The 26,506-nt window shown below is 43.5% G+C and overlaps 2 pseudogenes across 2 annotated transcripts; both read right to left on the bottom strand.

Annotated features, from left to right (window-relative positions):
• Nucleotides 1-6,747: 6,747 nt before the first annotated feature.
• Nucleotides 6,748-7,889, bottom strand: LOC308556257 (phospholipid-transporting ATPase IK pseudogene; annotated as a pseudogene). Its single transcript has one exon. The product of its transcript is annotated as a phospholipid-transporting ATPase IK pseudogene (transcript).
• A 3,178-nt stretch (nt 7,890-11,067) lies between these two features.
• LOC308556256 (phospholipid-transporting ATPase IK pseudogene) lies at nt 11,068-12,190 on the bottom strand (annotated as a pseudogene). The gene has a single exon. The product of its transcript is annotated as a phospholipid-transporting ATPase IK pseudogene (transcript).
• Between the last annotated feature and the right edge of the window lie 14,316 nt (nt 12,191-26,506).

Below are 26,506 nucleotides of genomic sequence, written 5' to 3'. Positions count from 1 at the left end.
TACTTTGGTCCAGAAGCAGATCAGGCAAAGACTCAGCACCCTGAAGTCTGCCTCTGCCTGCAGGCTGATTAATCTGATTCTCTTAATGAGCCTCAGGCTGTAGAAACTGTGGGGTAGGGTGAGAGGTTTTCCAGCAGGGTAGGATAATTGCTTCCCCCTCAGGCAAAAGCTGCTTGGAAGGTAACTGTGTGCCTCTGCAGAATGGGGGAATGACTTGGTACAGCAATCCAGAGGGGTGCCCTCTGAGCTCTATCTCCAAAGCCCACAACCCTAGATTTTCCTCACACAGCTTCAGTCCACTCCTCCCTCCCTCTGTTGGAGCCCAGGGTGAGTGGCTGCACATGAAACTTTGTGCGTTGGTTCTTTAAGAGGGTGCCTGCATTTCTAGCTCTCTCTCCCTGGCAGACAGAAACCCAGCTGCTTTTCACAGCCAGATGTTATATGGGTACCACATAACGTCAGTTTTGGTGCTCTTGGCTGGGAAGCCCAGCCTGGGATTGAGGCCCCAGAATCCTCAGTGGGAACCCCCCACAGCTGAGATATCCCTCCGGACCTTCAGCTGCTGCCTGTGGGAGCTCAGCCAGCCCTCTTATGCCTCCACACTTCCTACCAGCTCTATTTGGTCTCCACTTTTCCTCCTTGGTTATGAGGGTACTCTCCAGCTCATCTTCAGTTGCAGTGGATTATTCAGGATGGTTTTTCTGTATTTTAGTTGTAATTCTAGTTTGGTCCTGGGAGAGTGTCAGTATAGCTTCCACTCAGTCCACCGCTGTCTTTAATCTCCCAGGAGACTGTGTTTTTGAGATTGCACATTAAACTTGTACTTCACATGTTATGTCTAACTCTTAATCCATTATTTTTTATGACCATAAAACTTTTTAATATTTTTCTAATTATTGTTCCTTTTATGACGACTACTTATTTGCTTTCTTTTTTGAAGCTTAAATTATTGAATAGTGAATACTGATGATATAAGTTAAGTATTTTATTGGGAGTATGTATTTGTATGTCTCAGATTAATCACAAGATTTTATTAATAAATCTATAGTCCTTTTGGCATATATGTATAATATGAGTCACTTAGGACTAGTTGCTTACTGTATTACATAACACGTTATACTACATAACTTTATGCTTTAGAACATGTTCCCTGCAAGCTTTACTGCATACACCAATGCCATGTTAAAATTTTACTTTTCTCTGTATACTTGTATCAGAATTGGATATGACTGAAAGTTGGAAATACTGGCCTTTCTAATCACCAGCTGTCCTAGTTACAGCAAATGGAACTAATTTTTGTCATAGTGCCTGACTGGTCCATGGGACCACCTTTGTGATGCCTTCCTTCCCTCTACCCTACCATCCACCCCTCTACCCAACTCAAGTGAAAATTAATGAATTCTGGAGTACTTTGTGCATACCTCTATAAGGATATTCACTGGACTTTCTTACATTAGAATTAAGGGTACAAGTGACTATTTCCTCCATAAGTTATATGTTCCCCAAGGAATAGAATTTTTATTCATGTTTATATGTACCCACTTACATTGTGGTATGAGTTGGGCCAAATATTTGAGAATCAAAGATTTTAGTGTTCAATAAATGTGCATTGAGTTAAGTTGAATAAAAATGTAGGCTTGATTGCTAGCAAACTGTATTTCCTAAACGGTTTATTAGTAACCTCAAATTTTCTGGAGCAAATTTATTTTTATTTGAAATTGAGCCAATGTCTTAGTGTCTACCCTTTGCTACTAAATAAACATTTCTCTTTTAGGATTTGTTCATAGAGATATGACAAAAGACTTGAAAGAAGAACATTTAAAGAAAAATATCGCCATTGGGAGATTCAGAGAAACTGCTGATGTGGCACATGCAGTTGTGTTTCTCTTAGAATCACCATATATTACAGGGCATGTTCTGGTAGTGGATGGGGGATTGCAGCTCACGATATAATTTATAGATGACTCAGGTATAATGGTAATTAGAATCAAGGGCACACTTAGCTGATTAGACAATTATATCTACATGAGTGATAGTTGCTCATCAAACCTATTCATGCCACAAATGTGGATTTCCATCTTTATATGTATATATCTGAAAAGAACAATATTTGACCAACTGTGTTTTCTAAATGTTATGTACCTTATAGACTGTGGCGATGTTGGTATATAGACATTTTTCAAGTGCTATAAACAGGTATTACCTTAATTTATATATTTTGTCTCAAAAGTGGAAAAACTTATAAAGTTTAATTTTCATGAGTTATTTTATTATATCAGGCTGAATTCTCTAGAAGTTAACCTTGTGGGCCATGGCCAAAATAAGAGTATTTACAGGGCATTGGTTAGTTGTCAGTATTTTAGCAACCTGATAAAATTAAACATTGTATTCTTTTTCATATGCCTCGGATGATCACGTTTTTATACAGGTTGAAAAAAACCCAGAATTGGTTTTATACAGACATGAATTTAGAGTCTGGTGGTGTTTTTTTCCCCAGTGGCATTACCCCTGATTGAGCTGCTGGGCAAAATAGTCTACAAATCTAAGGGTGGTGCAGTTGATCCGTTGTATAGAAATTCTCATTGATGATGAGCGTTAACCCTTATCTTAAGGTTTAAATAGCTGCTAAATTGATCTCATCAATTTAGGAAGTGAAAGTGTTTTCCTTAATCCATAAAACTCTCAGTATAACAAACTACTTAAAAATAGTATAAAAAATAATGACATTTTAAAAGTTAAGAGCATTTTTAATATAATTCTTACCCTAAAATTTTAGCAAACAATTACTTTTGAGCAATCATAAATGATAAATATGCAGCAACAATGGATTCGATGTCTTTACAAGGAACAAAAGCATTAGTCTTAAAATGTTTGCCTGAGAATAGAGATAAAAACACAAACTGAATGTAAAATATCAGGCCACATCTATTTTGCATTGAACTATTTTGTGAGGAATAGTGTGATATTTTAATGTGACAGGCTGCATGTTGATTTTTATTACTTAAAAATGTTTTAAATACTTACTGCATTTTAAAAAGTAATCCTTTTACAGTTTTATTGGAGCTGAACATTATTTTATATAAACAGATGTAATTTTACATTGAAAGTCAGTGCAAAGCATGAATAGAATATAGTAAATAAATTCAAAGTAATACAATGAAATAAAATAAAAAGTAATAAAGGCAAATCTATGTTTTAAATTAAGATTGCTGATTCCTTAAAATTACTTTAGAATATTTCTTTAAAATAGCCTTCTTTACATACAGGAGTCTTTTTAGGATGTGAGAAAGTCCATTAAGTGTGAATAAAATTAATATGATTAATCAAATTGTCTACTAAATGAAAGCATGGTAATTTACAGAATTTATCAGGCACTAGGAATTCCAGGCACATATAAGAAATGCAGCATTAAAGATGGTTTCAAATGTGGTAATGATGCTTCTATGCTAGGAGAGTTTATGCAGACAGAGCAGACCATTTTTCTAATGCTGTCTCACCTGCAGGCCTTTGGCTCCCTGCACTTCTTTATTTTGACATCCGCTCAGGCTTGAATTCCTTTCTCTGGACACCTCGTGTTCTGAAAGTATCAGTGAGGCTGATTTGACTGGTGATTAGGAAGAAAGCAATGTATTTCATGGAACTGATGACACTGGTAGGTTTAAACTTTAAATGTGTATTTACACTTTAAGAAATATAACCCTTTTAACTCTTCCACCCTGTTCCCCAGCCCATATCAAGCTGTTGGTGTAATATGAGGAGAAATCTTGAAATTGGTAAAATAAGCTTTCACTGTTCCATTCCAGATGAATTTTCCACCCACTTCCACTAATCTGGTAGAATTTGTCATTTAATACTTGCTGAAAAAAGTTGCCAGCTGTTGCTTATGTTCAGAGGTTCAAGAAATTCAATGAATTCTTAACAATAAGTCTAATCTGTGGCTACTATGTGACAAATATGAGCCTATAATCCAAATTGTGTTTAGCATTTTTTAAAAAATGGTTTGTGCTTAAAGCCAATGTATTATAATTTTTGCATGGAAGGTTTTAACATTTTTGCTCCTTTTCATACTTTTATCCATATTCAGCTTATGAGATAGTTTTTAACTGCTTTCTAGAGATAAAATTATACATTATAAATTATATGGGGGGGCAATAATAGGTGCAAAGAAGGTCATTTAATTTATATGCTTCTCTTATGTAGAATAAAGGGAGACTATTCTGGATATACAAGAGTTTTGCCTTATGTTGCTGAAACATTTTCCCAGGTTTTCAAAATGGAAATACGTGCAAATTGAGAAATCGTACCACTACCCTAATTTGAAAAAGATGCTAAAATATTTAATAATTTTTAAGTTTCCTTTATATTCAGGGTAAATACCTCTGTCTTTATTTATTTTTAATATATATATTCTGTGTCATTCATTTTTTAAAAAATATATCTTTATTGATTTCAGAGAGAGGAAGGGAGAGGGAGAGAGAAAGAGAAAAACATCAATGATTAGAGTTGTCATTGATCAGCTGCCTGGATGCCCCCAACCAGGGATCAAGCCTGCAACCTGGGCATGTGCCCTGACCATGAATTGAGCTGTGATCTCCTGGATCCTAAGTTGATGCTCAAACGCTGAGCCACGCTCAACTGGGCTTTATTTTTTTATTATTATTTTTAATCTTCACCTGAGGATATTTTTTCCATTGCTTTTCAGAGAAAGTGGAAGTGGGAGAGAGAGAGTAGAAGGGGGAGAGAGAGAGAGAAATATCGATGTGAGAGAGGCACATCAATTGGTTGCCTCCTGCACTCGCCCCAGTCTGGGCTGGGGATTAAGCCTGCAACTGAGGTACATGCCCTTGGCCGGAATTGAGCCCGGGCCTCTTCAGTTTGAGGGCTGATGCTCTAACCACAGAGGGCTAGGGCCCTCTGTCTTTATTTAGTGTGATCTTTAAGCAAGTTGTTGTAGTTTTCAGCATACACATTGCTCACAAATATGTTAATTCTATTCCTAAATACTTCATGTATTTTTAGAGATGTAATGACATGTACAACATTCTATTAGTTTCAGGTATTTAACATACTGTATCTGTATATATTGGGAAATGATCACTACAGTAAGTCTACTGAATATCCATCACCAACATAGTTATAAAACTTTTTTTCTTGTGATGAAAACTTTTAAGATCAATTCTTTTAGCAATTTTCAGAAATAGAATATATTATTGTTAACTATAGTCACTGGGCTAGTAAATTGGCCTTTTGATATGGTTTGTAAATAAGCTTTCTGCCTAGGTAGCATGAAAAGAAAATAAAACACACACAAAAAAGGTGAAGAACTAAGGTATTATCCTTGTTAGAAAGCTCTTGATAGTATTAAAATTTAAGGGAAGTAATTCCCTCCTTATGATTTAATATAGAACAGTTTGCAAAGACAAGGCATTAACTTGGATTTCTTTCCTCCTTTTTCATCCTTACATATTGCACTTGGTTCACTGTAGCTGTCTGAATACACTGTCACTTTAGAATCATTCTAGTATTTGTGGTACAGTTGCCTCATGTTAAGCATTCCGCACTATCATGCCATGTAGTATTTAAAACTAGTGCCTAAAGGCACTTTTGATAATATGAATTGTGGTTACCTTTGAACGGTTGGTTTCCTTTAGCATTTTAGCATTCCAGACCACTTTATTTTTTATTTATTTATTTATTTATTTATTTATTTATTTATTTATTTATTTATTTATTTATTTTTGAGCTTCAAGGAGCCCTGGGGTCAGAGAGACCCTGGTATATTAGTAAAAGGAAAGGATGTGAAGCTCTTGTCTTTGGGCGAATGCCTCCTGTTTACTGGTTGACATTTCCTGAGCCTGGGCCATCACTGTTCCTCCCCATGCTGGGTGGCTGCCCCGCCAGAACAGGTGTAACTTATTTCCCACTGGGCATTGGCAGCCACTTCATGGGTGACGGCTACCTCTCCAAGGACGAGGGCTCCATATCCGTTGGCTCTTCATTTGTGGACCATTCTCTTCCATTTGGTGGCAGAGTGGTGTCGGACCTGGAAATTGGTGCCCTCCTTCCTTGTTTTTAAAATCCTCACACAAGGGTATGTTTTTATTGATTTTTAGAGAGAGAAGAAGGTAGAGAGACTGAGAGAAACAGAAAGAGTGAGAGGGAGAGAGAGAGAAAGAGAGAGAGAGAGAGAGAGAAACATCAACGTGAGAGAGAAACTTCGATCGGTTGCCTCTCGTACCTGCCCTGACTGGGGATAAAACTCACAACTTAGGTGTGTGCCCTGACTGGGAATTGAACCCATCTGCAACCTTTTAGTGGACAGGACAATGCTCTAACCACTGAGCGATCCATCCAGGACTGTGACTCCTTTTGCCAGATGAATGGCCAGCTCTTCCGGGACAGCAGAGTCTTTCAAAAGGACACCGCCTCCAGAGATGCTGGCTAGTTCTTTAGAGATGACTAGCCTGAAGGCAGTGGCTTGCTCTCAGAAAGTGTCATCTGGCTTTTTCTGGAGGACAGTGGCCTCTTCTTGGTTGGTGGTAGAATCTTGGGAGAATATGGCCTTGCCTGCTTCATTGGCAATTTCTTGTGGAAAGAACCAATTGCGAGAGAGCCATGTTTTTAATAAAAGAGAACTGCTCCTCCACAGTCAAGGAGGAGCTCATTGCAGATGCCGGCTGCATGTTTTTTGCTGGACGCCTTCCCCTGGTCTTGGTGCCTCTTCTTCTTCAAGGGAAACATCTTCCTCTAGTACGAGCATGACTTATTGATGCTTGGGGCCAGTTCTTCATCAGATGGGATTGTGTGATCCGCCAGCATGTCATTGTTGACCCCTGCTCACCTCCACACAGTTGTGCCCTGCGTGATGTCTGTGTAGCCTTCCCTGTGGGCAAAAGCATAGCTGGAGCACTGGGCACACGACTCCCAGTGTAGGTACGGCAAAGGCTCCCCGGTGATCTCCTCAGTTGGATCTCTTCCTCCTCCTCCTTGGGGTGTGACTCCTTGAGGACTTGGTAAATAACACCCAAGATCAGTACGGGTAGGGGGTTTAATGACACATTTAGCAGGATCACCAGCAGGATGGAGGGGTGGGACAGCATGTTTCCGTCAGCATACAGAAACAGGAAGGTCTTGGGGGAGATTGTGAAGAGCCAAAAGCTTTGGCAGGCCCAAATTATAACAATGTAGAAGCAGAGGCTGAAGAAAATGGCCAGCACAGATAGGACCATCCAATACTTAATGATGATGATGACCTCCATCAGAATAGACAGCAGGCTTGATGGGTCGACTACCACAACAAAAGACTGGTAGTCACTGAGGGGCCCTGCTGTGTCATGGCTGATCCACAGGGTCGCAAAGAAGTTAACCAGGGAAGTTGCTGTGCCATGGGCAATGGTTTGGAGGAAGACCCAGTAGTTGAAGAGCTCATCTGTCTGACTGGTGATGTACAGCTTAGGCAGCTCTAGTGTCTGCTTGGTACTTATGTCCTGCTTGAAGAGCCCAAGGTACAGAACCGGGAAGATGGTGTACAGCAGGTTGAAAAGCACCAGGAGCCAACCTTCATACAGAGGCTGGGAAGTGAAGCCACTGTAGAAAACAAACCACATCTGAATCATCATGTTGCCCAGCATCTTCTAAATGAAGTAGCATAGGAACTTGCAGACTCACATGTAGGACCAACCCATGTGCACCAGCAGCAGTTGCCTCAGGAAGCAGAACTGGGTCAGCATGCAGTCTCTATACTGCACTGCCTGCAAGCCCTCCTGGCCCACCAGCCCTACATTGATGTCTGCAGCCTTGATCATGTTGATGTCGTTGGAGACCTGTTCAATGGCCAGGTTCTGGTATTTCTTAACCAGTGCCACAATCAAGGTCTTCTGATTAGCCATCACCCATCAACACATGACCACTTGACACCTTGAGGCCAGTACCACAGAATCCTGCTCTGGCCACATCTCAGGGATCTTGCCCAGCGCTCCTTGCTCTGTGACAGCAGCAGCTTGTCCAGAAACTCTCCGTTAATGACCACAGCTGTCTTGAACTGTGGAAGATTTTATTGCTCTCCCAGTAGGCCTTCAGGGTCTGAATTATTTCTATCATCTTCAGAATGGGCATGTCCTTGGACAGCAGCTGTCAGGCAAAGCCAAAATTCTTGGCTGTTTTTGGCTTGTCTCTTATGAGTACCATACACTGGAGGGTTTCAAGGACTCCATCATGGAGCCTGAGTTTAATGGCTGCAGGCGGTTTTGCTCCATCTCCTCCTACACCTGGTACAAGGCACCTCCTACACCTGAAAAAGGATGCTGGCCTCCTGTTGTCCCTGGTGCAAGCCCATGCTTGTACTCATCCACCTTTTTACAGGCCAGGCACAGAATGAGCAGGATCTGCTCCACTTAGGTTTGGGCCACTTTGGTGGTCCACTCTGTCAAGTTTATAGTCAGTGTCTGTGCCTTTGGTGTAGAGGTAGATGGAGCTGTCAGGCTTTCAGATGAGCACATACATCCACTTTAGGATGCTGTTGAAGCCATCATGGCAGAACCTGGTACACCTGCTTTGTCCCCAGCTCCATCACCGTGATGCTATATTGTGTGCATGCCATAGGCATGTAGCAGAAACTAGGAGGCATCTTTGACTAGCACCTCATTAGGAGAACCTGCAGGTACTACAGCTGGTTGTCTTTCTCCTACACCATTATGCTATGTCAGATGGCCAGCAGGCAGCAGAACTCCAGCACCATCTTGTCCTTGTTGCTGTGCACATCACTTAGGAACCTCATGATTTGGGAGAGCAGCTTCCCATTGGCACATTTGTTGTAGAGGTAGGTGTCTTCCTTAACATAGAGCCTCCTCCTCATATGGGTGGTAGACAATGGCATTGATGCAGCACTTCCAGAGGGTCATGACGTGCTGTGTTAATGTGCCTGTCTTCTCTGAGAAGATGTACTCAACCTGGCCCAGCGGGTTGTTGAGGCTGGTGCTGTGGGGTTTCGCAGCCATGTCCTATGGCTCATAGTTTATCCACATGTCCGAGTTGATGAAGGTGCTATTTCCCAGATAGATGAATTTGTCTGTGATGAACATGGCTATGGGCACCATGACTCGTGAATAGGAGGATAAATGCCAGAAGGTGAGGAAGGACTCTGTGGCCACACTGTACATGTGCTTCTCAGACACATAGTACTGCTTGCATGGCATTGAATTTCATGACCTTGTACCAGAAGCCCAAGGTCAAGGCCAGAGAGATCAGCACCAGGGACATGAAGGTTAGCGTTACCAGCCTATGCATCAGACAGTCTATGTTGGTTCTCAATGGACCATGCCACAGTTCCTCACGATCTTTGTGTCAAAACTGGCTTAGATAATTGTTCTGTAGCAGGTATTCTGTTCCACATCCTACAACTATGTAAGAGGATGTTGTCACTGTCTGGGCAGTACTTTTTGCCAAGCACTTTAGGCACCCCATAAAGTGATGCATCTGACTTTTGTGTTCCTCACACATCTGACCTTGTTAGATGTACGAAGGCTTATCCCGCCACAACTCAGGGCTATCACATGAGTGTTGGAGACCTTGTTCTGCAGCACCAAACACATGCTCTTTAGCTGGATCCTGAGGGACTGCCACAAAGAGAGAATGTACCTGGTCTGCTGGAAGTCTGTCTGTGTGCTCACCTGGCTCATGCCGGGACTCCTCCATGTCCACATTCACATTTTGGATGGTGCCTTGGGGCTCCTTGTGCAGGGATAGCAGCAGCTTGTCCAGCTTGTCTCTGTTAATGACCAAATCCAACTTGATATATGACAGGTTTTGTTGCTCTCCCAGTAGGCCTGAAGTGTCAGAACTATCTTCTCCTCTTCCAGAAAGAACTTGTCCTTGGACAGTAGCTGGCAGGCAAAGCCGATATTCTCTGCTATCTCTGGCTTACCTCCTGTGATGACCCACACTTTGGTATCAGTTTTATTCCTTGAGACACTGGATGATGTCAAGGATGCCACCCTGGAGCCTGTGTTTAATGACTGTGGCTCCGAGCAGCTGGAGGATCTGCTGTTTCCTCCTATACCTTGCCACAGTTCTGAAGAAGATACTGGCCACCTGGTACTGCTGGCACCACTCCTGGTGCATGTCCTTATCCACCCCTTTCCAGGCCTGGCAGCGCATGCTCAGGGTTTGCTCTGCAAAGGAGTTGTTAAGACCTCTTATGTGTCCACTCTGTCAAGTCTTTCTCACAAAAACAATAAAAGATGACAGACAGTGGCTGCGTCTTTAGTGTAGAGATAGATGGAGCTGCTGAGGTTTTAGACCAGCGCTGACTTCCACCCTCAAAGCTGTTGAAGACATAATGGCCAGAACCTGGTACACACTCCTCCCCCATCTACATCACTGCCATGCTGTCCTGCAGGCATGCCACGAGAACATAGTTGAAATGCCAGGGCTTCTGTGACCAGCGCCTTTTCATCAGGAAAAGCTGCCCTGGTACTACAACCATCTTTCTCCTGCACCATCACTGTGTGGCAGATGGCCAGCAGGTGCCAGCACTCCTGCAACATCCTGTCCTTGTTGTGCGCGAATCACTCAGAAGCCTTGGATTTAGAAGAGCAGCTTCAAAAAGGCAAATTTGTTCCAGATGTAGGGGTCTCCTTAATGTAGGGCCTCTAACTCATCTGGGCAGTAGACAATACCATTGATGCTGTACTTCTTGAAGTCATAATGTGCTATGTGACCATGCCTGTCTTCTCTGAGATATACTCTACCTGGCCCGCTGGGTTGTTGAGGTTGGTGCTGCCAGCTTTGGCAGCCATGTTTTGGGGCAGGTAGTCTATCCGCATGTCCGAGTTGATGAAGGCACTATTCCCCAGATAGATGAATTCATCTATGGTCAACATGGCCGTGGGTACCATGACACTGCAGGATGGGGAAGGCCCAGAAAATGAGGAATGACTCAGTGCATGGTGGTGTTTGCACGACTTTGAATTTTGTCACCTTGTCCCAGAAACCCACAGTCAAGGCCATAGATATCAGCATCAGGGATTTAATGTCAGGATCACCCACCTGTTCATCAGACTGTCTACCTTGGTTCTCTTCAGTTGGACCTTGCCACAGTTCCTCATGATCTTTGTGTCAGAACTGGCTTAGATGATGATTTTGTAGCAGGTGACAGTGTTTCCGAACCTACATTCAGGTAGGATGTTGCCACTGTCTGGGGAGTATTTCTTCCCTCCTGCTTCAGGTGCCATGTAAAGTGGTGCATCTGACTTTTGGTTTCCTCACACACCTGACCTTGACAGCTCCACGAAGGCCCTCTCCTGTTGCACCTTGGGGCTGTCTTGTAGGTGTTGGAGTTCTCGTTCTACAGCTACAATTTTGTGCTCTTCACCTGGATCCCAAGGGCCTACCACGTCAGAGAGATGTGCCTGGCTGCAGGAAGTCTGTCCTCTGCTCACCCAGTTCCTGACAGTACTCTTGCTAATCCACATTCACATTTTGGACCAGTGCCTGGGGCTTCTTGCTCTGTGACAGCAGCAGCTTGTCCAGAAACTCTCTGTTAATGACCACAGCCACCTCGACCTGTGGCAGGTTTTGTTGCTCTGCCAGTAGGCCTCTAGGGTCTGAACTGTCTTCCTCTCCAGAACGGGCACGTCCTCGGACAGCAGCTGTCAGGCAAAGCCAATACTCTCTGCTGTCTCTGGCTTGTCCCTTGTGAGCACCCACATTTTGGTGTGCCCTTGCTTGAGACTCAGGATGGTTTCACAGATGCCATTTTGGAGCCTGTATTCAATAGCTGTGGCTCCCAGCCGCTGGTGGTTGTGCTCCATCTCCTCATACACCTGTTGTAGACAGTGGCCCCGGTTCTGAAAAAGCATGCTGGCCTCCTGTTGTTACTAGGGCCACTCCTTGTACATGTCTCATCCACCTTTTTGCAGGCCTGGCACAGTGTGAGCAGGGTCTGCTCTGAAAATGAAGTTAAGGCCTCTTTGTGGTTCACTCTGTCAAGCCTTTCTCACAGAACCAATCCAAGATGAGAGACAGTGCCTGTGCCTTTTGTGAAGTGGTAGATGGAGGTGTCAGGTTTTCTGACCAACATGGACATCTGATTTCAGATGCTTTTGAAGTCCATTATGGCCAAGACCTGGTCTGCCTTTTCTTCCTTCAGCTTTATCACTATGATGCTGTCTTGCATGTGTGCTAGGAGCATATAGCCGAAATTTTGGGGTCTCAGTTACCAGCACCTGCTCAGCAAGGAAATTGCCCAGTACTACAGATGGTTGTCTTTCTCCTGCACTATCATTTTGTAGCAGATGGCCAGCAGGTGCCAGAACTCCAGCACCTTCCTGTCCTTGTTGCTGTGCACATTGCTTAGAAGCCTGACACTTTGGAAGAGCAGCTTCCCATCAGCACATTTGTTCCAGAGGTAGGTATTCTCCTTAACATAGGGCGGCCTTCTCATCTGTGTGGTAGACAATGGCATTGATGCAGAACTTTTTGAAGTCATGATGTCCTGTGTGGGCATGTCTGTCTTAACCAAGAAGATGTACTCCACGTGGCCTAGCTGGTTATTGAGGCTGGTGCAGTGGGGTTTGGCGGCCATGTCCTAGGGCTCATAGTTTATCTGCGTGTCCGTGTTGATGAAGATGCTATTCCCCATATAGATAAATCGTATATGATGTACATGGCTATGGGCACCGTGACTCTTGCTGTGCAGGATGGGGAAGCCACAGGAGATGAGGAAAGACTCTGTGGTCACACTGTACATGTGCTTCACAGACATATAGTGTTGCTTGCATGACCTTGAATTTTGTCAGCTTGTCTCAAGTTCAAGGTCAAGGCCATAGAAATCAGCATAAGGGACATGAAGGTCAGGATCACCAGACTGTTCCGTGGACGATCAATCTTGTTTTGTTTTCAGATGGACTTTGCCACAGCTCCTCAAGATTTCTGTTTCAAAACTGACATAGATGACCATTTTATAGCAGTTGTCTATGTTCTGGATCCTACAGCCATGTAGCAGGATGATGCCACTGTTAGGGGATATCTTTTTCCTACCACTTCAGGTGCCCTATAAAGTGGTGCATCTGACTTTTAGGTTCCTCACACACCTGACCTTGCCAGTTCCACGACGGCCCTCTCCTGTTGCACCTTGGGGCTGTCTCATGGGTGTTGGAGTCCTTGTTCTGTGGCACCAACCGTGCTTTTCACCTGGATCCTAAGGGCCTGCCACATCAGAGAGATGCACCTGGCCTGCAGGAAGTCTGTCCTCTGCTCACCCAGCTCCTGACAGGACTCTTCCTCATCCACATTCACATTGTGGACCGGCTACTGGGTCTCTTGCTCTAGGACAGCAGCAGCTTGTCCAGAAACTCTCTGTTAATGACCACAGCCACCTCGACCTGTGGCAGGTTTTGTTGCTCTGCCAGTAGGTCTCTAGGGTTCGAACTATCTTCCTCTCCAGAACGGGCACGTCCTCGGACAGCAGCTGTCAGGCAAAGCCGATATTCCCTGCTGTCTCTGGCTTATCCCCTGTGAGCACCCACACTTTGATGTTCCCTTGCTTGAGAGACTGGATGGTATCTGGGATGCCATCCTGGAGCCTGTGTTTAATAGCTGCGGCTCCCAGCCACTGGAGGTTCTGTTCTATCTCCTCCTATATCTTGTGCAGGGTGTGGCCCTGGTTCTGAAGAAGGATGCTGGCTGCATGGTACTTCCGGTACCACTCCTGATGCATGTCCTAAACTCTTTTGCAAGCCTGGCACAGCATATTCATGGGTTGTTAAGACGTCTTCTGTGGAACCCCAGGTGCTGGTCCACTCTGTCGAGTCTTTCTCACAAAAGCAATCAAAGATGACAGTGTCTGCGCCTTTGGTGTAGAGATAGGTGGAGCTGTCAGGGTTTTAGACCAGCACTGACTTCCACCCTCAAAGCTGTTGAAGACATCGTGGCCAGAACCTGGTACACACTCCTCCCCCATCTACATCACTGCCATGCTGTCCTGCAGGCATGCCATGAGAACATAGCTGAAATGCCAGGGCTTCTGTGACCAGCACCTTTTCATCAGGAAAAGCTGCCCTGGTACTACAACCATCTTTCTCCTGCACCATCACTGTGTGGCAGATGGCCAGCAGGTGCCAGCACTCCTGCAACATCCTGTCCTTGTTGCGTGTGAATCACTCAGAAGCCTTGGATTTAGAAGAGCAGCTTCAAAAAGGCAAATTTGTTCCAGATGTAGGGGTCTCCTTAATGTAGGGCCTCTAACTCATCTGGGCAGTAGACAATACCATTGATGCTGCACTTCTTGAAGTCATAATGTGCTATGTGACCATGCCTGTCTTCTCTGAGATATACTCTACCTGGCCCGCTGGGTTGTTGAGGTTGGTGCTGCCAGCTTTGGCAGCCATGTTTTGGGGCAGGTAGTCTATCCGCATGTCCGAGTTGATGAAGGCACTATTCCCCAGATAGATGAATTCATCTATGGTGAACATGGCCATGGGCACTATGATGCTGTGCAGGATGGGGAAGCCCCAGAAAATGAGGAATGACTCAGTGGTCACACTGTACGTGTGTTTCTCAGACACTTAGTGTTGCTTGCACAACCTGAATTTCATCACTTTGTCCCTGAAGCCCAAGGTGTAGGCCATAGAGATCATCCCCAGAGACATTAAGGTCAGGATCACCCACCTGTTCATCAGACTGTCTACCTTGGTTCTCTTCAGTTGGACCTTGCCACAGTTCCTCATGATTTTTGTGTCAGAACTGGCTTAGATGATGATTTTGTAGCAGGTGACAGTGTTTCCGAACCTACATTCAGGTAGGATGTTGCCACTGTCTGGGGAGTATTTCTTCCCTCCTGCTTCAGGTGCCATGTAAAGTGGTGCATCTGACTTTTGGTTTCCTCACACACCTGACCTTGACAGCTCCACGAAGGCCCTCTCCTGTTGCACCTTGGGGCTGTCTTGTAGGTGTTGGAGTTCTCGTTCTACAGCTACAATTTTGTGCTCTTCACCTGGATCCCAAGGGCCTACCACGTCAGAGAGATGTGCCTGGCTGCAGGAAGTCTGTCCTCTGCTCACCCAGTTCCTGACAGTACTCTTGCTAATCCACATTCACATTTTGGACCAGTGCCTGGGGCTTCTTGCTCTGTGACAGCAGCAGCTTGTCCAGAAACTCTCTGTTAATGACCACAGCCACCTCGACCTGTGGCAGGTTTTGTTGCTCTGCCAGTAGGCCTCTAGGGTCTGAACTGTCTTCCTCTCCAGAACGGGCACGTCCTCGGACAGCAGCTGTCAGGCAAAGCCAATACTCTCTGCTGTCTCTGGCTTGTCCCTTGTGAGCATCCACATTTTGGTGTGCCCTTGCTTGAGACTCAGGATGGTTTCACGGACGCTGTCCTGGAGCCTGTGCTTAATGACTGTGGTTTCCCGCCGCTGGAGGTCCTGCTCCATCTCCTTGTACACCTGGTGCAGGGCACAGCACTGGTTCTCAAGGATGCTGGCCGCCTCGTTCCCCTGGCACCATTCCTGGAGCTTGTCCTCATCTACTTTCTTTACAGGCCTGGCACAGCCTGCTCAGTGATTCCTTTGTAAAGGAGTAAGGCCTCTTTTGTTGTCCACTCTGTCAAGTCTTTCTCACAATATTAAAAAAATATGATAGAGTCTGTGCCTTTGGGGTAGAGGTAAATGTAGCTGTCGGGGTTTCAGATCAGCACTGACGTCTGCTTTCAGATGCTGTTGAAGCCATCATGGTGAGGACACCTGTTAAACCCACTCCTCCCCCTGCTCCCTCACCTTTGATCCTGTCCTGTGTGTGCACCAGGTACACATTACCGAAATCTGAGGCTTCTGTTACCAGCACCTGCTTATCAGGGGAAGTTGCTTAGTACTACAGCTGGTTGTCTTTCTCCTGCACCATCACTGTGGAGCAGATGGCCAGCAGGCGCCAGAACTCCAGCACTATCCTGTCCTTGTTGCTGTGCCCATGGCTCAGGAGCTTCACGTTTTGGGAGAGCAGCTTCCCATCAGCACATTTGTTGCAGAGGTGGGTGTTCTCTTTAACATAGGGCCGCCTCCTCATCTGTGCAGTAGACAATGGCATTGATGGAGCACTTCTTGAAGTCATGATGTCCTGTGTGAGCATGCCTGTCTTGACTGAGAAGATATACTCCACCTGGCCCAGCGGGTTGTTGAGGCTGGTGCTGTGAAGTTTAGGAACTATGTCCTATGGCTCATAGTTTATCCACATGTCCGAGTTGAAGATGCTATTTCCCAGATAGATGAATTTATCTATGATGAACATGGCTATGAGCACAGTGATGCTCTGCAGGATGGGGAAGCCCCAGGAGATGAGGAAAGGCTCTGTGGTCACACTGTACATGTGCTTCACAGACACATAGTGGTGCTTGCATGGCCTTGAATTTCATCACCTTATCTCAGAAACCCAAGGTCAAGGCCATAGAGATCAGCACCAGGGACATGAAGGTCAGGATCACCAGACTGTTCAGCAGACTGTCTACCCTGCTTCTTTTCAGATGGACCTTGCCACAGTTCCTCATGATCTTTGTGTTATAACTGGCTTAGATGATTGTTCTGTAGCTGGTGTCTGTATTCTTGATCCTACAACCGTGTAGCACAATGTTGCCACTGTTTGGGGAGTATTTATTTCTTCTCTACCACTTTAGGCGCCCCTTAAAGTGGTGCATCTGACTTTCAGGTTCCTCACACACCTGACCTTGCCATTCCATGAAGACCTGCTCCTGACACACTTTGGGGCAGGCTCATGGGTGTTGGAGTCCTTGTTCTGTGGCACCAACTGTGCTTTTCACCTGGATCCTAAGGGCCTGCCACATCAGAGAGATGCACCTGGCCTACAGGAAGTCTGTCCTCTGCTTACCCAGCTCCTGACAGGACTCTTACTCATCCACATTCACATTTTCGACCTGCTACTGGGTCTCTTGCTCTAGGACAGCAGCAGCTTGTCCAGAAACTCTCTGTTTTTGACCACAGCCACCTCGATCTGTGGCAGGTTTTGTTGCTCTGCCAGTAGGTCTCTAGGGTTCGAACTATCTTCCTCTCCAGAACGAGCATGTCCTCAGCAGCTGTCAGGCAAAGCCAGTACTCTCTGTGGTCTCTGGCTTGTCCCCTGTGAGCACCCACATTTTGGTGTGCCCTTGCTTGAGACGCAGGATGGTTTCACGGATGCCATTTTGGAGCCTGTATTCAATGGCTGTAGCTCCCAGCACCTGGAGGTGCTCTGTCTTCTCCTGCACCTTGTGTAGGGTGGCTCTGGTTCTGAAGAAGGGTGCTGGCCTCCTGGGGCCCCGGCACCACTCTTCGTAAGTGTTCTCACCCACTGTTTGCAGACCAGGCACAGCGTGAACAGAGGAGAGGAGGTTAAGGCCTCTTTCGTGGTCCACTTCGTCAAGACTTTCTTATGCCAACAATTAAAGATGACAACTTTTCTTGGATTATCTTTTGTGTTTTACTAAGAAAATGTCTATGTCCCGTGTCCTTTTAGGTGAGATTTGGGTGATATCAGTATACTTCCAATAAAGTAATATTGAAACTTGCTATGGTCTGAATATTTGTGTTCCCTCTCATGTCCCCAGTTCATATATTGAATTTCTAATGCCTGATGTGAGGGCATGAGCAGGTTAGGCCTTTGTGCTCTGCTTAGGTTATAAGGGTGGAACCCTCATCAATAGGATTAATGCTTTTATCAAAGGGACCCACAGAGCTCCCTTGGCTTTTGCACCATGTGAGAACACAGCAAAAACTTGCTGGATATGAACCTGTAAAGGGGGTTGTCACCCAACCTTCAAGATTAAGTTCCTGGCCCCTTGATCTTGAACTTCCTGCCTCCAGAACTGTGAAAAGTAATTTTTTTTGTTTGTTTATAAGATATCCAGTCTGTAGTATTTTGTTATAGCAGTCTAAACAGACTTAGAACTATAAGACAGTTTTCCATAGGTTACTTTAACAAAGAACGAAACTTGTCGACCATCGTGTATATTTGCATAGTAGCCATTACCATCCCAGCTTTAGTCCTGAAGAGGCAGATTTCCTTCTTTGGGTTTCACCTACTTAATGACATAGAATACACCATTAATCCAGAGGAAAGCAGGAAATCTATTCAATTAAAGACAAGTGTGATGTTGTACAATTAATCATAATCTTCTTAAGGGAAATAAAAATAATTTGTTTTTAGTAAGAAGGAACCTATAATTATTCGTGAGAGCAGAAAACCCACTCATGAATACATCATGTTTACTTTGTGGTGACATACGTTGCAGTTTTGCTATTAGTTTTTGGCATGAAAAAGTATATGTTAAGTCTTGTCATTTCTGTTTCTGATAATCTGCTCTGATGACAGATTAAAAATGCAGTTTGGTGTTTCAGGTCATAAATCTCAAATAATCAACCCACGAGAACAGCACCAAACCCTCCAGAGAGGTTTCCAACATGAAACGATGACACTTGGTAATAAACTGCAGGATTAGTGATGTGACTTGTCACTGGTTCAGCCAGAAGAAGCAGGAAAAACATCACAGTTGCTACAGTGACCACTCAGAAGTTGTGTTCTATAAATCTGGAAAATCAACTTCTGGAAACTCTCCCCTGGGATGAAGATACACGGCATGTCAGCCATGTACCATGAAAACCTTTGATTATTGTAGGTTGTGACTTAGGCAGCAGACATTTTTCTTGTGCCCAGAAACAAGCCTGGTGTTCCTCATTTCCTCTTTCCCTGGATCTGAGAGACCTTCTAGGTCCTTCATAAAACTTTATAGGCAGCTCCCTTAAAACATCCATTTCACAGTGAATCACAGACTACTTTTGCATTTTTGTTCCATTTCTGTCTACTTTTCACACTTTTATTTTTGTCTTTTCTATGAAAACAAAATGCATCTGAAAATGTAAGCTCATGTGGCTAAGAAGGAAAACTTTGTACTATCTCTGTTCATTTGTGAGGTGGAAAGAACACAGCTCTAGTAACGAAGACAATGACTGAAGCCCCTCGTCACACTTCACCACTTATTAGCTGTGTGCCTATGAGCAAGTTACATTAACCCCCACCAGCCTCACTTTCCCTGTGTGTAAAATGGGGATTATGATATTTCCCTATCCAAGGCTGTTGTGAATATAAATCAAAGGAATTCACATATAAAGTACCTAGCACCCTGTCTGAGATGCAGGAAGTAATAGATATCCGAAGGGAAAAAAAAAAAAAAACCAGAGGAAAAGAATGCTTTTTATTTATTTATTTTTTGTTAGAAAGCTTTTTAAATGAGAAATCAGAAGAATGATACGAGACAAGGCTCTAAATAATGATTACTAAACCATGGTTCTCAGTGCACATGAAATGAAATAAAGTCCTACTAGTTTTTAGTAATTCTGAAGTGACAGCATTGTGCTAAGTGCTTTGTATAGGATCAAATCATGTTACGCTTAAATAATCTGATGTGAATATCATTTTCCCCAGTTTGCTGATAAAGAAATTTTAACCCAGAGACTTTAGTAACTTATTCAATAGCTTATGGTACAGTCAAGATCAAACACAGATAATCTATCTCTAGTTAAACACCATGCTCTATTGCCAATTGCATATTTATTTATAGAGTCTTGCCTAGAATAGCAGACTAAGTGTTTTGACTGAAAAACATTCATGTTTGTCACCTTCTAAACAAATTGTTTTCAACAGATTTTTCCATCTCTAGTCAGCAGAAGAAAAACCAGATAATTTCCATAATTTTGGTTAAGGATAATCCATTTTATACTCATTTATTTTAAATTACCATATATGGTTTAGGAGTTAGCCTTATAAATTAGCAAGGCAAATTAATATGTCATTTTAAAAAATAAGATGAATTACCCATTTTTTTTCTACTTATAGGTTATGTAAGGACCCGTAAATATTTGTTTCCTAACTCCCTAGTGCCCTAACTTCAGCAAATTTTGATATTACTTTCCAGAGGGGACTGATTCTTACACCTTATAGTATTGGCACCTGTTCACTTAAAAATAATTCATATACCTCTCTTCAGATATTATCACCTCTTTTTGTTTTATATTTTATGTTACATGTGTTCTGGGACCCACTACTACTTACTTGGAACAAAACATTTACAGATTTCATGGAGCATTGAGCTCAGCTACTTTCAAAAGAAAAATAAAGGATAGTAGTCTGTTAAGGACATTAAACAATGTACATTTTGCATTTAAAACAAATTTGCTTATTTTTAGCAAAGATCACCTATGATCTTGTATGGTTTTATCTGACCTACTGTTGAGTACCTGCCTAACCCATGTCTCCATTAATAATGGCCTTCCACTCTGAGCCCCTGTGGCAGGGGTGTTTGTCTATGGTCGCACCTTAATTCTTTGAGCTCCCAACTCACACAGCATCCCTCTTAATGCACCACCTGGTCATGACAAATCTGATCCCGTTTTGAACAGAGAAACAGGGTTTAGCCACTTGAACTGAAGAGTCTTATGGTGCTAGAGCGGCAGTTTTCAATTACCGGCATGTTGATGAGTAATAAAGTGACTCTGCAGGGAGAAGTAGGAATTTAGAATAGAAGAGAGCAGAAAAGAGGGATCTTGTGGCCTCAGAGCAAGAAGGATGCAGAGAAATGTGCTGCCGTGGAGCCTGAAGCTTCCCAATGACCACTTCCATTTCCCTTGGGGCCCCAGCTTGCTTCTTATTGATGTGAAGTCCTATATAGCCATCCCTGGGGATCTGAATTGCTTTAGTGGGCCTCTCTTCTTTGCAGCCAGAAGAATCTCAACTACAGTTACAACTGCCTTAAGGCTGTTTCCAGATATGGCTTCATGTGTGTGTGCTAGACTTTCAGGGCTCCTGTAGGATCAGAGGGAGGCACTGTACTGTACTGGCTACGAGAGCATGCTCTATAGCTATACTGCCGGGGGTGGAAATCCCAGTCCTGCCCCTTACTGGTTGTGTGATCTTGGACAGTTTAACTTCTCTGTGCTTTGGTTTCCTTGTTTGCAAACATGAGAAATATTTTTCTACATTATAGTTTGTTGTGAGGATTAAACACATGTAAATAGTGTACTTGGTATGTGGTATTCAAGTATCCAATGAGCAGTAGCCGTTATCTCAGTAAAGCCTTTTACACATACACAGAGTCACACATATGCACATATAGGTACATATATACACATATATAATGTACATATGCCTATAATAGACATACCTATAATACAAGAGTATATATTTTATATGTATGTATATGTATTCACATATATAGATGTATGAACACACACACACCCCTCATTACCTGCCCCAAGTTTGTGCTCCTATAGCTCTTTGTCCACATTTATATTATACCTTCATCACACTGCATTATAAGCTACTCATGTATTGTTTCTTTCACTACATGTGAGCTCCAGGGATGTGTCTGGTGTTGGTGATATTCCTGAGCTCACAAGAGACTTGTGTTTTTGGATAGGTAAATGTAGGTGATACTTCACTATTAGATCTTCATTCTCTTAACAGCTGGCTCTCTGTTAAATTCACATGTCCCTAAGAGACTTAATGCTTCCTGCTGTTTTATTATTTACACTTAAAGGGAATGAATTTTAAAGTCCTCCCTGAAAGTAAGCTTTGGCAAGAGAATAGGAGAGAGACCTTAGGAGTTTGGATGTCTGTGAGCGATGGGCAAATGAGGAGGGTGAGATTCATAATCTTCATACATTTGTCCTGAAGCAGTTCTCATGGTAACATATCTCTTCCCAACTCAACTCACATGATCAGCAGCAGTGCATGATATCCAGCTGTGCTCCGCAGCTTGGTTGTAGTAGAGAAGAAAGCAAACAGTCATAATGTATTAGTCTGCTGGAGCTGCCATAACAAAATCCCACACACTGGGTGGCTTATTTATTTTCTCGTAGTTCTGTGGTCTGGAAGTCCAAGGTCAAGATGCCATCATGCATTGTATCTGGGGAGATCTTTCCTCCTGTCTTACAGGTGGCTGCCTTCTCGCTGTGTCCTCACATGGCCTTTCCTCTGTGTGCACACAGGGAGAAAGAAAAAGAAAGAGCTCTGATATCTCTTCCTCTTCTTATAAGGACACAAGTCCTATGCAAGCAGGGCCTCACCCTTACTGTGTAGATGAATGTTTGTGGCTCCCAATCCACATGTTGAAATCCTACCCCCTAGTGTGATGATATTAGGAAGTGGGGCTTTTGGGAGTAATTAGGGCCTGAGGGCGGAGCCCTATGAATGGGATTAGTGCTCTTATAAAAAAGAGACCTCAGAGAGCTCCTTTGCCCCCTCTACTTCTGCAGTGCGAGGTTATAGTGAGAAGACGGCTGTCTATGAACCAGGAAGAGCATCCTCACCAGACACTGAATCTGTTAGTGACCTGGTCTTGGACTTCCCAGTCTCCAGAACTGTGAGAAATAAATTTGTTGTTAATAAGCCATTCAGTCTCTGGTATTTTGTTTTAGGAACCAAAATGGACTAAGACAGCTCTTATGATTTCATTTAATTATAATTGCCTCCTTAAAGGCTCTATTCCAAATGCAGTCACATTGAGGGTTAGAGCTTCAACATGAATCTTGGGGGGACAGTTCAGTCCATACATATGAATCCCAACTGGAGACCTACTTTGAGTAAAATTTTTTGTGCATGTCTGGTAGGCCCAAGTTTTCTACTCTGCATAAATATGTAACCAAAATCCAAACTGAGGGGTGGGTCTCTGTAGCCTACAGATAAGAAACAAAAAGCAGTGATCATTAAAATGAGGTCCCCACAGTCACGTATGTGCAATCTAGAAATGCAGAAGCCCTTACATTTCAGTTCAGTTTCAAATACTAAAACCACACGGTGTAGATTCTGGCTTTCCCAGGTGAACTTGGAAGAGTCAGAATGTGCAGAACCCAAATGCAGTCAAGGGTGCCAGTAGGAGTCTGTGGAGGAGGTGAGATGCCCCAGAGCCATGTCAGGGCCTCTGAAACAGATCTGTCAGACTGAGGAGTGACACATCAGGATGAGAAAGGCTCACTTAAGTCTGGGAAACACAGCAGGTGAATTGAGAGTCAAGTGAGACAGTACAGCCAGAAGGGCAGAGCAGGGAAGGTGCTGAAGAAACAAAGAGGTGGAAATGAAGTGGTAGGAGGATGGGATCCGAGGACTGAGGCCAGAGCTAATTTTGGGAACACTGAGTTCTCCTATGTGTGGCTTGGCAGACATACTACACAGAGGGCTTGATCTGGCCTCATACCACTAGAAAAATCTTGGCAGATAAAAAAAGGGGTTTCATGAAATTTCAGGCATTATACTCTTTCATGGCACTTTCTGATGAAATGTCCAAGCTAGGTGATCTCATCTAGGAGTAATACTAACCCTACTTTGACTAATGAACTTTTTGATCATTAAAAGTGAATTTTTAAATTAGGATTTTTTTTTCTTTATGTATAAATTGTGTTATCTTCCAGCTAACCCTGTAGCATATCAATGGGTAATAACTGTAGTTATTCTTTATAATATTCCTTAGTTATTATTCATTTACTTTATGAATGTTACATCCTAAAAGAAGCCTTCTCTGACCTGAGACCCCACATTGGATGAAAGCCCCCAGCCATACCCTCTCCTAGTAACCTGAACTTCTCCTATTTAGGCCTCTCACTATTGCATTTAAATAGTAATTGCATGATTAATTGTTTAACATCTTTCTTCCTTGCCAGATTATTTCCCCAAAGAAAACAGGAACCAGGCCTATTTTAATAATAGCCATATCCAACACTGGTTCTTGTCCATAGCAATAAATTCCTTTTAAATGAGTTATTTCATTCACTCATTTATTCATCCATTAGCTAATGCATTTAGTATTTGCAAGACCTAGGAACTGTGCTATAAACAGGGAAGCAAAAATTAATGTGCCTGCATTCAAAGAGTTCGCAATTTAGTACAGACTGTTCCTCTGGAGAACCCGATGAAAGAAGTGGTTCCTCTCTCCAGAAATTCCTCATTTATAATGAATGCGAGATTTTGCATTCAGCTCTCTGTTCACAAATCCCTGGAGGCCTATTCACTGTCTTCCTAAAATTCCTTGGTTCCTGGAGTCAGGATCCTGTCATGAAAGGCAGACTTGAAAACATATACAAGGTAAGGGGGGTAAAGGAGGGCATGAGCGTGTCCTGCCATGGGTCAGAAAGGGCTCGCACTGGAAGAACTATGATTCCACAGGAAGCAGCAAGAGCTTTAGAGGTTAAGAAGGTGGTGTTTGTTTGGAAAGGCCTGGGGGTGTAAAAGACCATGGCACCTCAGGGAACTGCAAGGGCAGGGAGAAGTTGTCAGCGGAGGAGACTGGAGAGGTAACTAGATCAGGGAGGACCCTGCTTACCCCTGGGCTCGATGGGTAGTTTTGTTGTTGTTTATTGCAGGTGTTCTTCAGGGAGTGACAGGATCAGATTTGTAGTTTAGAAGGAGCCCTCTGGTGGTGGTGTTGAGGGCCGATAGGAGCCAGCAGACCAGCTGCACTAGCCGTCCAGGTTCCAAGGCCTGAACAAGGGTTGGGCAATGGGATTTGAGGAGAGAGTATAGGCTGGAGTGATACTTAGGAAGGAGAATCAGCAGAGTTTTGTGCAGTGGATGTGGATCGTGTGAGAGAGGGTAGGATTTTGCTTCAGGCATCGAGTGCAGGATGGTGGTAGGTTTGGGAGGTCTCCTTGGGCAGCCCCTTTGGCATGAATGCAATTCAACAAACGGAAAGTGCCCACAGACACTTTTCATTCAAAGTGCAATAAGCTTTTGTAAATGCTAAAATGTGCATTCCTTACAACTGAGATTACCCAGCAGATTGGAATGAGGAATGTCAAGAAAACCAACCTGCTTTTGCAACACAGAGGTTGTATCTGCGCAGTCACAGTGAGGTGACATTCTGATCTTTTTTCTTGCAGTGAGAGAGAGCATGGGCTACACTGAGCAGCCAGATGGGCCACAAGCAGTCTGGGTACTGTGGGTTACTCATTTCTTATAAATAAGTTTTCCTATAGGTTAGGATTCTTGGGGATTATAAATCTTAATTTATGACAAAAATATCTGTGAAAGGTACAACCCATTTACTATTAGCTGCAGTTTCTGACTTCATCTACTAGGACAGTGGGCTTTCAATTATTTTTTATATATTTCTTATTTTTTTAATTTTAGAGAGAGAGGAAAAGAGAGGAGAGAGAGAGGGAGAGACAGAAAGAGCTATGGGAGAGGGTAATATCCACCATCTGCCTCCCCACACCCTCTACTGTGTATCGAGCCTGCAACCCAGGCCTGTGCCCTGACCAGGTATGAATGGAACTGGCAACCTTTTGGTGCAGGAGACTAAGCCCAAGGCTAAATTAGTGTTTTAAATAACAGCTTTATTGAGATATAGTGCACATACCCTATAATTTACCCATTTAAAGTATACAACGCTTTCAGTTTATTTTTTATATTTAAAAATACTGTTTTTTCTAAAATTCCTTTTGCAATTAAATGGTAGTCCTTTTGTACAAAGAAAAAATACTACAAAGTATGTATATTTAAAAATTTGGCTACCAGTTTTATACATAAGAAATTTTCTCATGTGCCTCTGGTTATCAGAGTCAAGAAAGAATATAGTCTTTTGTGGGTTTACATTAAAGAAAAGTGGAGAATACAGTCAAAATATTATCAGAGAAGTGACTCGCGCAGTGAGAAGGGAAGAGAAGACTGAAGGTGGACTGTCCTAATGGCTCTCTCTGCTGCCCTGCTGGGGACAGCAGACCCAGTGTAATTTACAGCCTCTCAGCTCACTAGCAAGGGGCCAGGGGACCTCCCCTGCCAGCACACCTGGCTAACGGTGGATGTGCTGTGACGAGTGTATTCTCACCCAGGGTGGCAGTGGTGTTGCATTGAGGGGAAACATAAATAAATAATAGTCTCGAGTTTACACTGAAGTATGTGTTGGGGAGAAAAAGAAAAAAAAAGCGCAACCTAACCATTACTGTAGATACACAGTGGGAAAAATTGGAAGAATTTGAGAAGTTTGGATGTCACCTCACATTGTGTGTTAATGATCTTTGAGGTTGATGGGATAGATCTAAAAAACCATGCATTTTGCTAAAATAACAGTTGTAGGAAAAATATAACCCTTTTCCTATTGAAATCAACAGAGTTGTCCACAAAGATTGAACCTCTCTGGTTTGCCCTGAGATACTGGGTGCCAGGAATACAATTGGCCTTTAGGCTGACCCACATATTGGTCATATGAGTGGATAGCCAGAGAGAGGCTTAGACCAATTTGGTCCAGCCCATCCTGATAGCGCTGCTAGACTATTTGTCCTTAAATGCAGCTTTTCTCTTGTAACTTAAGGGGTTAAAGTGCCTCCCTATTTAATGCTTCATCTCCTTTAAAGTTTACTATAACCAGCACCATCCCAACCTTCCCATAACTAGTTTATCTCCTCATTGTTTCAGATACAGAAAGAGTCACTCTTGTGTCTAAATGTTTGCTTCTATTGTTTAACTTTCTATTGTATTT

Source organism: Miniopterus schreibersii (assembly GCF_964146895.1).
Source record: "Miniopterus schreibersii genome assembly, chromosome: 4".
Taxonomy (NCBI): domain Eukaryota; kingdom Metazoa; phylum Chordata; class Mammalia; order Chiroptera; family Miniopteridae; genus Miniopterus; species Miniopterus schreibersii.
This window is presented reverse-complemented; position numbering and strand designations above follow the sequence as displayed.